Genomic DNA, 13,935 nt, shown 5'->3' with positions numbered 1-13,935 from the left:
ACTTATGAGCAGGCCCTTTGGAATCCTCAGTAGCCATCTACATTTTTGTGAACTTGTGTGCGTTTTGGGACGCCTCCCTTTCCTTCGGAAAGCTTGGAAGTGAACTCAGATGTCAAAGAGAAGAAGGGGATGCCCAATCTCTCTACTCCTCCACAGGCCCTGGGGATTCCTGCCATAGGTTTATACCCAGTGGCTTCCTGAGCGTATCCCAGGGAGCGGGAAATGAGGAGGAGTCAGTATGCAACTGCTGGCCTTGGAGTAGGCTTTTGAGGATAGAGGAAGAGGCAGCAATGGAGGAAACGGCCTAATGACCTGGCATTGTGAGCACTAACCCAGCGGGCACTGTGAAAGACAACCAGCTCGTGTCTTACCCTGCTCCTCTGAGAAATAAAAATTCTTCACATATATAACTGAAAAGTGTTCTAACCATCTCCTCTACCTTCCCAAGGGCCTCAGCAGACCCGGTGCGGCACATCACGCTGGCACACGGCCAGGGAAAAGCAGCCAGCTCTTCGTATTACAGCTTTGCCCCCAAGTACAACACCGTGCTCTTTATCTACAGCCTGTAGGTGACTGAATCATTAACAGAAAAAGAGTGATTATTTTCCCAATAGTAACAAAAATGTTATAACATCAAAGACTCAGTCTTTCTTCATCTGAAAAGAAACGAAAGGCATAATTAAAGTCTTTGGGCACCCTGTCTACGGCTCTGTCTAGCTATGGTGTCTATGGCGTTTAGCTCCTTGAGGCCTGAATGTCTCTGTTTAGGAGACTAACTCCTAGACGGAGAGCAGCTCTGGGAAGGGACGTGGGCTCCTTCTTCTCTGTGTCCCCAGAGCCCAGCATGGTACCAGGCATATAGTAATCACACAACCCACGTCTGTGCAGTGAATGGCAGACAACGCAGTGAAGAGGGAGCATGAACCTGGACCCATGCACCAAATTCCAGAACGCCAAACTAGGGAGGATCCCTTTGAAATCCAGAGAAGACAGTGCTCAGACAAATCAAAGGGAAGAGGACTTTACTGGCATCCAGGCACTCATTCAGGGGGTACTGCCTGAGTCCTCTCCTGCCTGCTCTAGGAAGGCAACAGCTACGGGACACCACTGGGATGAAGTGGCAAAGCCTGGAAACCTGGCTTCAGGGTCCAGCTCACCCAGAGACTAGCTGAACGACCTCGGGCATGTTCCTTAACCTATCCGGGCTTCAATTTCCTCTTCAGTACAAACAGTAAACTGGGTTCCAGTTCTAACATTATCTTTGGATTCATGGAAGTATACCAAGTGGAAAACATAGATTTAAGAAGAGTTCATAAAACTGTGTAGATGAGCCTTCTACATGTGATACTGCTGTGCTGTTTCACAAAACCTCCTCTGGGGTTGGCTGGAACATGGGACAGGCCCTACTGGCTATTGTCACGTTCGACATGCACATTGTACTAAGACGAAGGAGTCACAGGACCTCACCGGCATGATTCACGAAGCAAAGTAACGCCTGTCTCCAGGGGAAGAAAACATCTCAGTGTGGCTGCCCGGGGGCTCTGCCGCCTCCCCCGCTCCAGTGCGATTTTAACTGCACTTCCAAGTGGCCCCTCCAGCTGGCAAACTACGTTTGGAGGCAGTAAGCATCCCCAGGAATAGTGCTCTATTGGGGAAGACTGGCAGTGATCATCCCAGTGGGATGGGCCAGGGAGGGGATGAAAGCTAGGCTGGGGAAGGATGCTGTGATCAGAGAGTTGGAGCAGCAGGACAGGGTCAGATATGGCTTTAAGATGGGGGAGTGGAAGCCTTGCCTTCCACGTGTGCTCCTTAGAGATCTATGGAAAAAACAGGTCCCCAAGCCTGGATGCAGAACTAACCCAGACAGGAATCATAATAAGCCGCTACGGGAGCCAACCTAGTAGAAAAGATGTAGAATGCCCTTCCTTTTGCTGCCTGTTTCATTCCATCTGAGGAAAGTCTCAGGGTGGTGGGAGAGAGGAGGAATTGTGCCTGAGGCTGTGCTCACATTGTCCGTGAGCCTGGGAAGGGTTGGGAGCCTGCAGGCTCTGGGTCAGAGAGGGCCACGTCAGTTGGCTGGGGCGCTAAGTTGGCTGGTCCATGTCTGGACAGTTTGGCCACCCCCTTCCTGACCCCAAAACTACCACTTTGCTGTTCCTTCCCTTCCCTTCACTTCATGATGATGGTGTTTCACAGTATTTGTCTTTCTCTGCATTGTGGAACACTCACAAGGAAAGATGGTCATATGGCTTATCTCTCTCTTATCCTGCAGACTTTCCCTCAGAAACCCAACTTCTACATAGCCTCAGCTGTGAAGCATGAGGTTTTGTGGAAACACTAGGCCAAGGAAGGCTATAAGTAAAAGAGAGAACTTTAGATTTAGGAGACCCAAGTTGAGTAGTGGTTGCATGACCAGCCGATTCCAGAACCACTCTCGGTCTCAGTTTGCTGTCTGTGGAAAGCGCCCAAATCTGTCATCTTTGCCCTTTCTTGCACAGATCAAAGGAAATAACGTGCACAGGAGAGATTTGTGTAACAGTAGAGCCCTCTACCAATGCTTGTTCAATCAGTGCTTTCTCCAGAAAAGCAAAAAAAAAAGGAATGTCAGTGCATTAATTATTTTAGGGGGTCTGGTTCTCCTCTTGAGAGTGGATGATGCCAGGAGGGAAGGAATGGGAGGTGGAAGGAGAGGAAGGGCAGGAAGGAATGGACTTCCTCTTCTTTGGATGGAAGCTTCTCAGGACCTCGGAACCTTTGCAGTGTATCATAGATGTGTGGACTACACTCACCTGGTGCTTTCCAGCAAGGGGCTTGGAATTATTTTGCAAAGTTTTGCTCATTTGGTTCCCTGGTAAACATAATTTAGAACATTTAGAATGGTCCCAAACAGAATGCGAGCCAGTGAACGCCCATGTCTGGAAATTATGTCAGACACATTTAATTTACGAGTATCCCGAGTGCCCAGGGCAGTACCAGACACATGGCAGCCACTGAATACACATATTTATTTGGCAAATGGATGATTGAATGAACCTGTTTCTGATGGTTGCTCCAACCCTTCAATTTGATTACACATGTACCAGTTCACTTCGCCAAGTCAGAGGAGAACAGCTTTAGCCCAGCACAAACAGAATCTACTCCTTACTTTACATGCCTGTCAGAGAAAGGATGTGTTTCAAACCAGACCACCCAGCTGGTCCAATTGTCCCAGAAGCTGCATGGGTTTAAAATGTTCAGGTTTGCCATGGCAACGCACACATAGTTCGTGTATAATTTCCTGATGGTGATTCATCGAAACATAAGGAATAAGAATCCAGCACACAAATTCAGTAATCAGCCTGGCAATTGATTAAAATCAGTAGAAATCACACATGTTCTAGAATTTCTGAAAGGTCAGTTAAGAGACATGTGTAAGTTATCAGAAAGTTGTTTTTTATGATGCAACGTGAAGGACCGACAAACCTTAATTTTGCATCCATAAGCCTGTGGTTTTCACAACCTAGCTTTAATCCAGTTTTAGTTTTTGGCATCTAACATTTTCCTAACTATTCATTTCAACTCAATAAGCATGGGTTGAACAATTCCTATGTGCCTAGCCTTCTGCTGGGTGCTCTGGGGAACACGGCAATCTTTCTATTGACTCAGGAAAACAAGACAATTCATCATCGGCTAAAGTATTTAACAATGGCATGTGAGAGGCAAAGTTCAGATGACATATTGGTTATGAGCACAAAAGGACCGGAATTTATTCAGTAATTACACATGATTGAGAGCACTGCTACAAGATGAGCCTTCTTGCCCAAACCTAACAGATGCCAAGGCCTTCACTGAGTGGAAGGATTGCCTAACAGTAGCTATTTAGTGTGATAATGGCGTTTGATAGTTTGGACACAAACACCATTGTCACACTCCACAGCTCTGCTAAGGAAAATCTGTAGCCGTGAAGGTGTTAACTTCACCTCCACTTTCCACCACAGCCACTGATCATCATCCGGGAACCTCACCAGCTCCACAGAGTGACCTGAGCAGAGAAAAGAGGGATCAATGGTGGGGAGCATCTTGAGCAAAGGAAATATAAAGATGTCAGGCTTCTGTGTTCTGGAACAGTCGAGCTAATAAAGGGACCCATTGCCACCCCACGGAGGCCTCCCACCAACAGAAACAAACACTTCCTATGGAAATGGATGGGAAATCTGTTTGCATCGATTTTCTAAAAGGGCTAAATGGGAAAGAATCCCTAGAGGGAACTGATTCTAGGAAACAAAGACTTAGTGGAAAACCACATTATATGTCATAATAAAATGACTGGATTAATGGCTCCTCCCCATTGCTTCCCTCACCATATATCCCAATCCATCATGAGCAGATGCGGTAAATTCTGCAGTCTAAGAAAATTAAAATTGTTTTGCAAGGGGATGTAGCATTTAGCTGTGCTGTAATCTACTCACAGTAACATCTATTGGATACAAGGGCATCCGATGGTGCTCAGATTTTAAATCCTATTCAGCAGTCATTTCCCTCCATGGTAGTGGGTGGGAGAAGAGACGAGGTGAGGAAAAGAGGAACATGGAGACCGAAGAACTATTCCATTTTTCATTAATAATACTGATTTTCCAGCAAAAGGAAGCCTCCTGTGAATAAATCCCTTCTGGTTTATTGGATTTCCCGTTAAAAATGGTTGCTAACCGATACATGAACTCTTGCCCACATAGAGAATGAGAGGAAATAAAGCATCTTACCTAATCCTTTATTTGCCCCCAAATGCTAGCAAAGGAGAGGGTTGGGGGCCAGCTTATTTTTTCCCCAGGATAACTGAGTTGTTAACATTTGACCAGAGCCTTGATTTGGCCAAAAAACTGGCTCTTTCTTAAGAACTGGAAATGAACCCTTGTGCATCTTTCAGTAAAAATGTCCCTTATTCACATGTGGACCGTAAAATTGCCCTCTTCAACTGAGACTGTGTAGTTGTTAGCACACCACAAGAGTCCCTCAGCCTCCAGGGGACTGGGGTGTTGAACCCTGCCTTTTTTTCTTTCCTTTTTGACTGTGTTAATTTGCTTATCTTCCTACTAAATGACTGGCTTCATTGGGTTCCTGTCTGTGACCCTGGCCTGCCCTTACAGGGTGCAGTCATTTGCAAGGCGGCAGGGAGGTGCCGCATAGCCCACTGTTAGACCTGCTCTCCTCAGGTGGACCTCGTCACACCGAATCCAAACTCTAGAGTTCCACTGGCCCCAGTCGCTACCACAAACCCTTAGCACACCGGCCCAGCCATTGTGGACGTACTTGTGTGATTAACTATCTCTGGTTCCTTCCTTCCCTGCTGTTCCTCCTAACAAGTTAGCTGGGCTCATCTCTGTCTTTGCCTGAGGGACCTAGAGCAGAAACTCCCACTTCCTGGTCACTCAAGGGATATTGCTGACCATGACAACAGGCTCCAGAAATATCAACCTGAGTTGGGAAAAATCGATGAGAGAACAATTCACTAGTTAAAAAGATCCTGGTAGGATGCTTGGAGAGCACCCTACCAGGCCAGGGCTTGGGCCCACTTCACTCTCAGCACCTGCGGGCATCGTCTGAGCACCCCTCCACTTCTCCAGGTGGGCTCTGTGTGCTTCGGGCTTTCCATAATCTGCAGAAGACAGAAACGGGAAGGAAGAGTAACAGGGAAGAAGAAAAGAGAGGAGGAAGTTCATGTGTTACAGGTCAATCTTAACAAACTCTTCTCCCCCAGAAACCTCTGTTTCTTCGGCCCAGAAATTTATCACGAGGAAAAAGCCCTTGAATTTGTAGAAAAGATTCTCTTTTCTATAAATCAGTAAAGAATATACCTAGAAGGTTGTTCACAATGACGTTGTTTATACAGTAAAAATCACAAACAGCCTAATTGTCCAATTACAGGAGGGTAATGTATTTATGACACACCTTAGTCATTAAAGTTGATGTAGAAAAATGACTCTTGACTTGGAAAGAGAGTCAAATGTGTTATTAAATGAAGACGTAGTTTACAAAACAGTATATACAGTATGAGCCCCTTTTCCGTGAAAATACACGTATGCCTGGAGCAAAAACATCAGATGTTAACCATGCTTATCTGTGCCTGGTGGAATTATGGTTTCATTGTTTTCTCCTTTTCCTTCTCTGCATGTATTATTTTCTACAATTAGCATAGTATTTTTGTAATGAGAAAAAAATTAGAATTTAAACAGTTTTTAAGCAGTTTTTTGGGTGTGTGGATTCCCTAATAAAAATTCCCTCTTCTGGGGCTGGCCCCGTGGCCGAGTGGTTAAGTTCGCGCGCTCCGCTGCAGGCGGCCCAGTGTTTCGTTGGTTCGAACCCTGGGCGCGGACATGGCACTGCTCATCAAACTGAGGCAGCATCCCACATGCCACAACTAGAAGGACCCACAACGAAGAATATACAACTATGTACTGGGGGGCTTTGGGGAGAAAAAGGAAAAAAATGTAAAAAATCTAAAAAAAAAAAAAAAATTCCCTCTTCTGAAATTGGGAGGTTAGAACTTAGCCTATTTCCACACTACTTGTCAACAAGCTTGAAAAGTTAGTGCTGTGCTGAGAGATGGGCCTCAGGCTAATTTCCTAGCAAATTATTAGTGAAATACTTTGTTACACAGTACAATAATTTTATGGTATTATTGCATCAATCAATAAACACATTTATTGAATGCCTCATGTTGTCAGCCTCTTGAACAATTTTTAAACATAGCTATAACAGCCATCATCTTTTATTACTTTGATTGTTTCTGCAGAAGTGGTTAAACTCTGTCAATCTGTAAAGCAGTTTAAACAAGCAAGCAGAATGTCTTCATTCTTTTCAAATGCCATCCAATAATATGTTGCTAATAAAAAAATTAAAAGTGGTTAATGCCAGGATGACTTGGATATTTCTTTTTAATTCACATAGTCATTTCTTATTCTGCAAATTTAAACCATCTTTTGTCCTGGTATTTTCAGATTTAACAACTGAACTTAAATAGTACTGGTTAATAAAAAACAGAAAGTTTACAAGCTGGATGGGAAATAATTACACCTGTTATTTCCTCTGAAAAAGCGAACGCTTACGGCAAAGATGTTGGATATTAATCAGGAGGATGCCTTCAAATACAAGCAGTTTTCTACAGCTTAGAAAAGGCCTGAGGGATCCTGTTAGCTTCTCTCCTCTGATCTCATTCACATAAATCTCCCTCCGCCTCTCTTTGTGCCTTACATCCCGAGATTTCTTGAGAGAGGTCAAGTGTTCCCATTCCTAAACGGCTGTCTATTAAAACTAAATTTCTGTGCAGTGTCCCAGTCTCCCCGCACCTTCCCAACCTGGACTGAAGCTCTAGACATTTCTAGTTGCTGCGGTCAATTCAGAATGCAGTTTCCCCGTTGAGCCCGTGAGTAGGAAAAACAGTCTGGACTGGGTTTGCTCCTCTCTTATGTCATGGGTTTCTTTTCATAAAAGGGGGGTGGGCAGGGAGGGGGAGTTCATTAAAGAGAAAGCTTTTACAAAGCCTAACCATCTAGTGAATTCATCAACCTGCAACTAATCTCTGTGCGTCACAGCTCCTTGCAAGACGTCTTAGATTCATAAGTACCAAGAATATCACAAAACTCCCTCTTCTTCCTCAGGTCAGGTCTGGCCACCAGCAGCTTGTCTATGCTTTAATATTTTGTTTCCCAGGGGCTGAGAACATTCTAGAGCCAACCCCAGAGGCCTGCGGACAGAGTGCACTGGGGACTGTGAAGTTACCTTGCTGCAAACCTAACCTAACAGCACCAAAGAAAAAAAGATTTCTTAAAAAGCAAAAGATAAATGGAAATGCTTTTTCTTAATTCCAAATCCACATTTACTGCCATTTCAAACAGATGTGTTAAATGCATCCACTGGATTCTTTTAGGCTGTTATAGTGTAGATGAAGACAAGTCAGTGTCATATGCCTGAGTCTTGTCATTTTGAAAGCACATGGAAATTTTAAAATAGAATGCTCTTGTCAATAGGGAGCAAAGAAGAGTTTTTTTTATTTCTCATTTAAATCCAACTAGAAGGGAAAATCTGGAAAGCTCCTTATGCATCCATTTATTATCCACGTTTATCCCCAACCGGGGTGAAGAAGGGATCATTGGGCAAATTCTCAGCCAAGTCAGAGTCTCAACAGACTCTTTTTAAAGAGAATTGCTGAGGCCTGGGGATTCCCAGGAATCAGTTTCATTTCTGTGCAGGTGTCCAGCTATTTTCAGTGCTGCCGAGGGAACAATACGAGTTGGACAGAGGAAAAACTCTGACGCTGGCATTTTAGAAGTAGAAGACACGGCGAGCCTTGTGGGCGTGCTTGCCTTGAAGCAGTGGGACGAGGGGGGAATTCCTGGTTAAATAAACCTGCTAATTCCAGTTATTCTACTGGTGGGATCTTATTTGAAGGCCTTGGTGTTACTGTTAAAACAAACCATCCCAAAACGGGGAATGGCTTCATACACTGCTGCTCCAAGGGCAGAAATAAAAGCCCACGCCACCTCTGGGCCCTCGACTCCTCCCCAGCCTCGTCCTTTCCCTGCACAGGGGTGAGAATAACCTCCAGGAAAGTCTCTGGTTTTCTCAGGCTCTCTGAAGAAACAGAATGATTGCGGCAGACAAATTCAAATACGCTGTGTTTAACACTTCACACGGCTCAGGTGCTATGTGGGGTCTTTTTAGACACCTGGGTTGCAGTTCATTCCTGTTTCTCAAAGTCAGTAGCCCCTAAAAGAACAGCCCAGCTCACACAGTGGAGTTGGAGAAGACACTTACCTTCTGGGCAGCTCTTGTCTTCTCTCGGCCCAGGGCCCTTCTCTGGCCTGTGGGGTGGGGCCTTCCGCTCCCCCTATTTCTGCTGGCTGTGCAGGCGGCCATGGGCGCAAGTCCTGAGCTTCTGTGGTTTTTAGGCCTTTTCGCTCTCCCTTTATGGGATCCAGGGTTTTAAAGTAAACAGTTCTTTCTCTTTCTGATAAGTCACATTAAATTATCGATTTGGAGGGAGGGAGGGCATGACCTTAGCCCACTAAGTCATCGTCACCTTTGGTCAAGCACACCAAGCACCACTGGAGAGCCCACATCCCCCCTCTGCTGCGTGGGGGTGCAGCCGCACAGAAATGGAGGCCAAGGGGGTGGAGCAGGCAGTTGCACCTGGTGAATACATTATTCCCCTCAGAAACCCAGGTTTAAATTTGCTTAACTTTTTCCTTACAGAAAGACTGTATAGTTTATTACATTGTCACCTCCTCACATTTCTAGACCCAGAAGAGTCACCTGGTCATGTGAACCTATTAAATTAAATATATCCTTGGCTCATCCTCCTTAGGGCTCTTGACCAATATTTGAAGCCAATCTCCTTCTCCTCTCGAACTGATCTGTGCTGCACTGATCTCTCCAACTACTGATGTAATTACAATCTGTTTATTTGTTCACACCAACAATTATTTATTAGGCTCCTCCTTATCTGCTAAGCTCGCAAAATGCAAGGGTGAGAAGATAAAAAGGAGTTTACTATCCGGTAGGAAAGACAGATACAAAGCAGTGACATAAACAACCATCAGAGGCTGCCCCTGGTCCTAAATGGAGCCTGTTAGCTGCTGTTACTTGTAGTGTCTCTGGTCATTTCTTTTCCTCCTCAGGCCACTAGGTCACTTTGCTTTCTTAAGCTTTGAAAGGAAGCTATTTGTTACTCTCGAGTAATAAACACAATCTGAAGTGAGGTCTGGTGATCCAGGTCAAAGCTCACGGTGATCTGAGGAGATAGGCAGCCTTAACTAGCAGCTCACGCCATTCTGCTCTATACTTACTGGGGTTATGGTACTTCTTTTCAGGTGAAAGGGGAAAGCAAAATACGCTGTGGCTTTTTCTTTTTGTTTCCCAAGAACTGATCTCAAGAAATGAGCCCAAAGAGTTGCCGCTGCTCTTTGCTCCTGCTACTGCTCCCCAAGTGCCTGTGGGGGACCCCTCCCCTGGTTGCCTCAGGCCACCTGAGGTCACCCTGCAAACTCCTCCCTGGAAAAGACCAGGTCTTCCCAGGAGGGCTAAGGGACTGGCCAAGCGTGGCCTTCCAAAGGCTGACACATTCATATGGTAAAAGCCCAATGTTCATCCTAAAATGGGAAACACATTCTGGGGGGCCCTGTGGAAATCGCGAATGCTCTGTGTGCTCCAAGCTTGTTCAGAGGAGAAGGGGTCAATGAGACTTTTTTAAAGGTCGCGTTACTGGCACTGCCTGGGGTAACTTGCTTTGTATTTTTTAAGTTGCTTCACCTGGTTACACCAATCATATTTCTTTAAAGAATTACTGTACGTTTTTCTCCTTTAAAGTGAAACAGAATCCCTAGAAATCCCCAGGTAGATATTCTTTGAAATGGCAGGACAATCCCTCCCACTCCCAGGCCTCACCACGGGAACATCCGGGTCACGTTCATCAGCTTCTCTTGGTCTCTGAAAGTTGATGCGTTTTGGCTGAGTTTTTCCCTTCGTTTGGAAAACCGTGATGAAGACAAATGTTCGACTTTCAGACGATTTCCTTTAAGTTCTCAGCCAGGGTACTTGCAAGGATTCTGAATTTCAGAGAGAGGATAAATCTTGTCCTATTTATAATCCTTTAACAAACTTCTTCCAGCAAATTACACAACCCCTCCCTCAGCTGCCTTTAAAATTGACCTTTTTTTAAAAAAAAGTAGATAAAAGGGGATGCATTCTTTTAAGATAAGATGGATTTGAAGCCTGCAAGGTAGAAGATCAGCTTGGAATGTCTGAATCCCTGATGTTTGTACTCAGATACAGGCTGCGAAACTGGGCTTCCCAGACAGTGAAAAACAAAATCAGGTAACTTTCCACTGGTTGCAGCTGGAAGCTGGCCCCGCCCCCTTGGGTGACTGACTGTGGTTTCCTCATCTTCCTGTCATGAGCTGCAGGCTTTTTGAAATGGGAAAAAAAGTGATCACTTCCAATGAAGAATGCCAAACTTTTGCCAGGAAGGAGATGGAAGTTTGGGAACTGGGAATACTGGGTCTCTCATTTCGGATTCTTTGCCATGCGGATTTTTGCCTTTGGACCAGACGCTTTCTGAGACTTTCATTTCCTCTCTGTGTAGCAAAGCTGAGAATATTTGCTTGTCATTTGCTCTGAAACCTTGAGTGAAAGAGGGGACGAATTCATTTTTATTAACAAACAGAGAAAAACAAAGATGGATATAGAGAAATTACAAAGGTCATAACTTGTATGGACGAATTGGTTATTTATTGGACTAGTAAAGAAAAAGACCAAGCGAGTTGAATTTATCCTGTGAGGGAAAGGGCCAAGTACAGAGGGACTGGAAGGATGCTGGATTGCCACAACCTCAGATTTGCTATCAAAAGAATCAAAATCATTTTCAAACCAATGTCACAATCCAGGACCCAAGTAAAAACATGGAGTCCTGATTTCATCACTGTAGTCACACACAGGTCACCTTCTCACTAAAGGCCCTGCTCTTAGCAGTGGAAACAGGCTCAGAACACCGACAGGCATGGGGGGCAGGGGCCTTGCTGTGGGGGGCCTAGGGAGGGGCATCACATGAATAAGCGGTACCCACTCCTCAGAGGCAGTTGAAAACAAGGTGCCACACTATGATACTTCTCCCCTAAAGACTTCAGCACATATCCCCAAGAATAAGAGTATTCTAATAACCTGAGTACCTTTATCAGAGCCCAATTAACAGTAATTTCCTAACGACATCTAATATTTACCTCATTTTCAAATTTGCCAATTATCTCTAAAATCTCTTTTAGAGCTGTTTTTCTTTTCTTTTTTAAGCTATGATCCAGTCAAGATTAATGCCTTGCATTTGGTTCTTCTTTCCTCATTTTTAAATTTTTTTAAATGACAAAATTAATCTGGATGTTCTCTAGCACTCTGTCAAAATGTTATATTCCCAGCATAGTTTTTCCAGAGCTGGCCATTCCTCCGGGACCTCTAACGGGAGAAGGTCTAGAATGCAGGCCCTTTAATCCTTCTGCCTGGCCACCCTCTCTCCATGGCCTCCCCCTTCTGAAGAGCAAATGCTGCCTGAGTAAATCTTCCTTAAACATCAAACAAGAATCCCCAGGGGCCGGCCCAGTGGCACAGTGGTTAAATTCACATGTTCTGCTTCAGTGGCCCGGGGTTCACTGGTTCGGATCCCAGGTGCAGACCTACGCACCGCTTGTCAGGCCACGCTGTGGCAGGCATGCCACATATTAAAAAAAAATAGAGGAAGATGGGCATGGATATTAGCTCAGGACCAGTCTTCCTCAGCAAAAAGAGGAGGATTGGTGGCAGATGTTAGCTCGGGGCTAATCTTCCTCAAAAAAAAAAAAAGAGAGAGAATCTCCAATGAGTCCTCATTCATTCATTCAATACATATTTGTTGAAGGCCATGATGTCCTCAGCACCATTCTAGTTACTGGGTATACAGCAGCAAAAACCAACCAACCAATCAACCAACCAGCCAACCACATCAGACTGAAATGCCTTGCCTCATGAAGCTTACACCCAGCAGGAGACAAGCAATAAATAAAATAAATGAAGGAAGGCAGAGGAAGGGGGTGATAAGTTTGGGGGAAGGACTCAATTTAAAATAATGTGATAGGCAGGGCCACCTGAGGAGGCAGAGAGCAGAAGGAAGTTGAAAAGTGAACCATGAGGATACCAGGGGGAAGAGCATTTCCAGGCAGAGAGACCTGCCTGCTCAGGTGTGTCTCAAAACAGGAAGAAGTCCACTGTGGCCGGTGTGGTGGGGCAGGGGGAGAGTTACCAGATGAGGTCGTGCGGCCTTCCATACTCATTCGTATTTTTCCAGTATGTGCTTGGCTATACGGTGGTCCCACCTTATCCGCGGGTTCACTTTCCGCCGTTTCAGTTACTCACGGTCAACTGCAGTCGGAAAACACAGTACAGTAAGATATTTTGAAGGAGACCACATTTACTTAACTTTTATTACAGTATGTTGTTGCAATTGTTCCATTGTATTATTAGTTATTGTTGTTAATCTCTTACTGTGCCCAATTTGTAAATTAAACTTCATCATGGCTATGTATATGAAAAAACATAGTATCTATAGGGTTGGGTACTATCTGGGTTTCAGGCATCCACTGGGGTTCTTGGAATGTAGGATAAGGCAGAACTACTGTACCCTATCCAGAGTAGGCAGAAAATAAATACTAATTTATTTTAATTGCAATTATTTTCAATAAAAAGGAGATGAATTGGAATTGGAATCATTATTCAAGAATCAGTTCCACCTCAAGTTCATTTCATAATTAACTGAATCTAAGAATTATTCAAATATGACACATTTAGATTTTCAAGATGTTAAAACGTGGGGGAAAATTGTGTGTTTTAAAATCAATGAAATACAGTAATTCGAGTTCCCTTTACTCTCTGCCCCCCTTTATATTTGACAGTGTTCTTACATAATGTAGTTATTAACAGCACTGAGCCTGCAGCTAGACTGCCTGGGTTCAGATCCCAGTCCTCCCATTTCCCAGCTGTGTGACCTTGAGCAAGGTGCTTAACCTCACTGTGCCTCAGTTTTCTCCTTTGTAAATTTGTGTTAATAGTAGTGCCGCTTCAAAGGTCGTCTTGAGGATTAAATGAATTAATATACGTAAAGTGCTTAGAGCAGTGCCTGGCACAGGGTAAACACTATTAAGTGTTATTATTATTCAATCCTTACAACGTCTTTGATTATTCTTTTTTTTGTTTGTTTTTTTGTTTTTTTGGTTTTTTTTGGAGGAAGATTAGCCCTCATCTAACTACTGCCAGTCCTCCTCTTTTTGCTGAGGAAGCCTGGCTCTGAGCTAACATCCGTGCCCATCTTCCTCTAGTTTATACGTGGGACGCCTACCACAGCATGGCTGCCAAGCAGTGCCATGTCCGCACCCGGGATCCGAA

The 13,935-nt window shown here is 44.5% G+C and overlaps 1 long non-coding RNA gene across 1 annotated transcript; it reads right to left on the bottom strand.

The window, feature by feature from the left end:
* Positions 1-2,986: 2,986 nt before the first annotated feature.
* Positions 2,987-8,932, bottom strand: LOC103553884 (uncharacterized). The gene is made up of 3 exons (XR_545581.2): positions 8,791-8,932; positions 5,564-5,632; positions 2,987-4,021 (listed from the first exon to the last, which is right to left on the bottom strand). It is a non-coding gene; the product is annotated as an uncharacterized lncRNA (long non-coding RNA).
* Positions 8,933-13,935: the final 5,003 nt, after the last annotated feature.

Source organism: Equus przewalskii, chromosome 7 (genome assembly GCF_037783145.1).
Source record: "Equus przewalskii isolate Varuska chromosome 7, EquPr2, whole genome shotgun sequence".
NCBI lineage: Eukaryota > Metazoa > Chordata > Mammalia > Perissodactyla > Equidae > Equus > Equus przewalskii.
The sequence above is the reverse complement of the archived record's forward strand: the minus strand, read 5'-3'. Positions and strand labels throughout refer to the sequence as shown.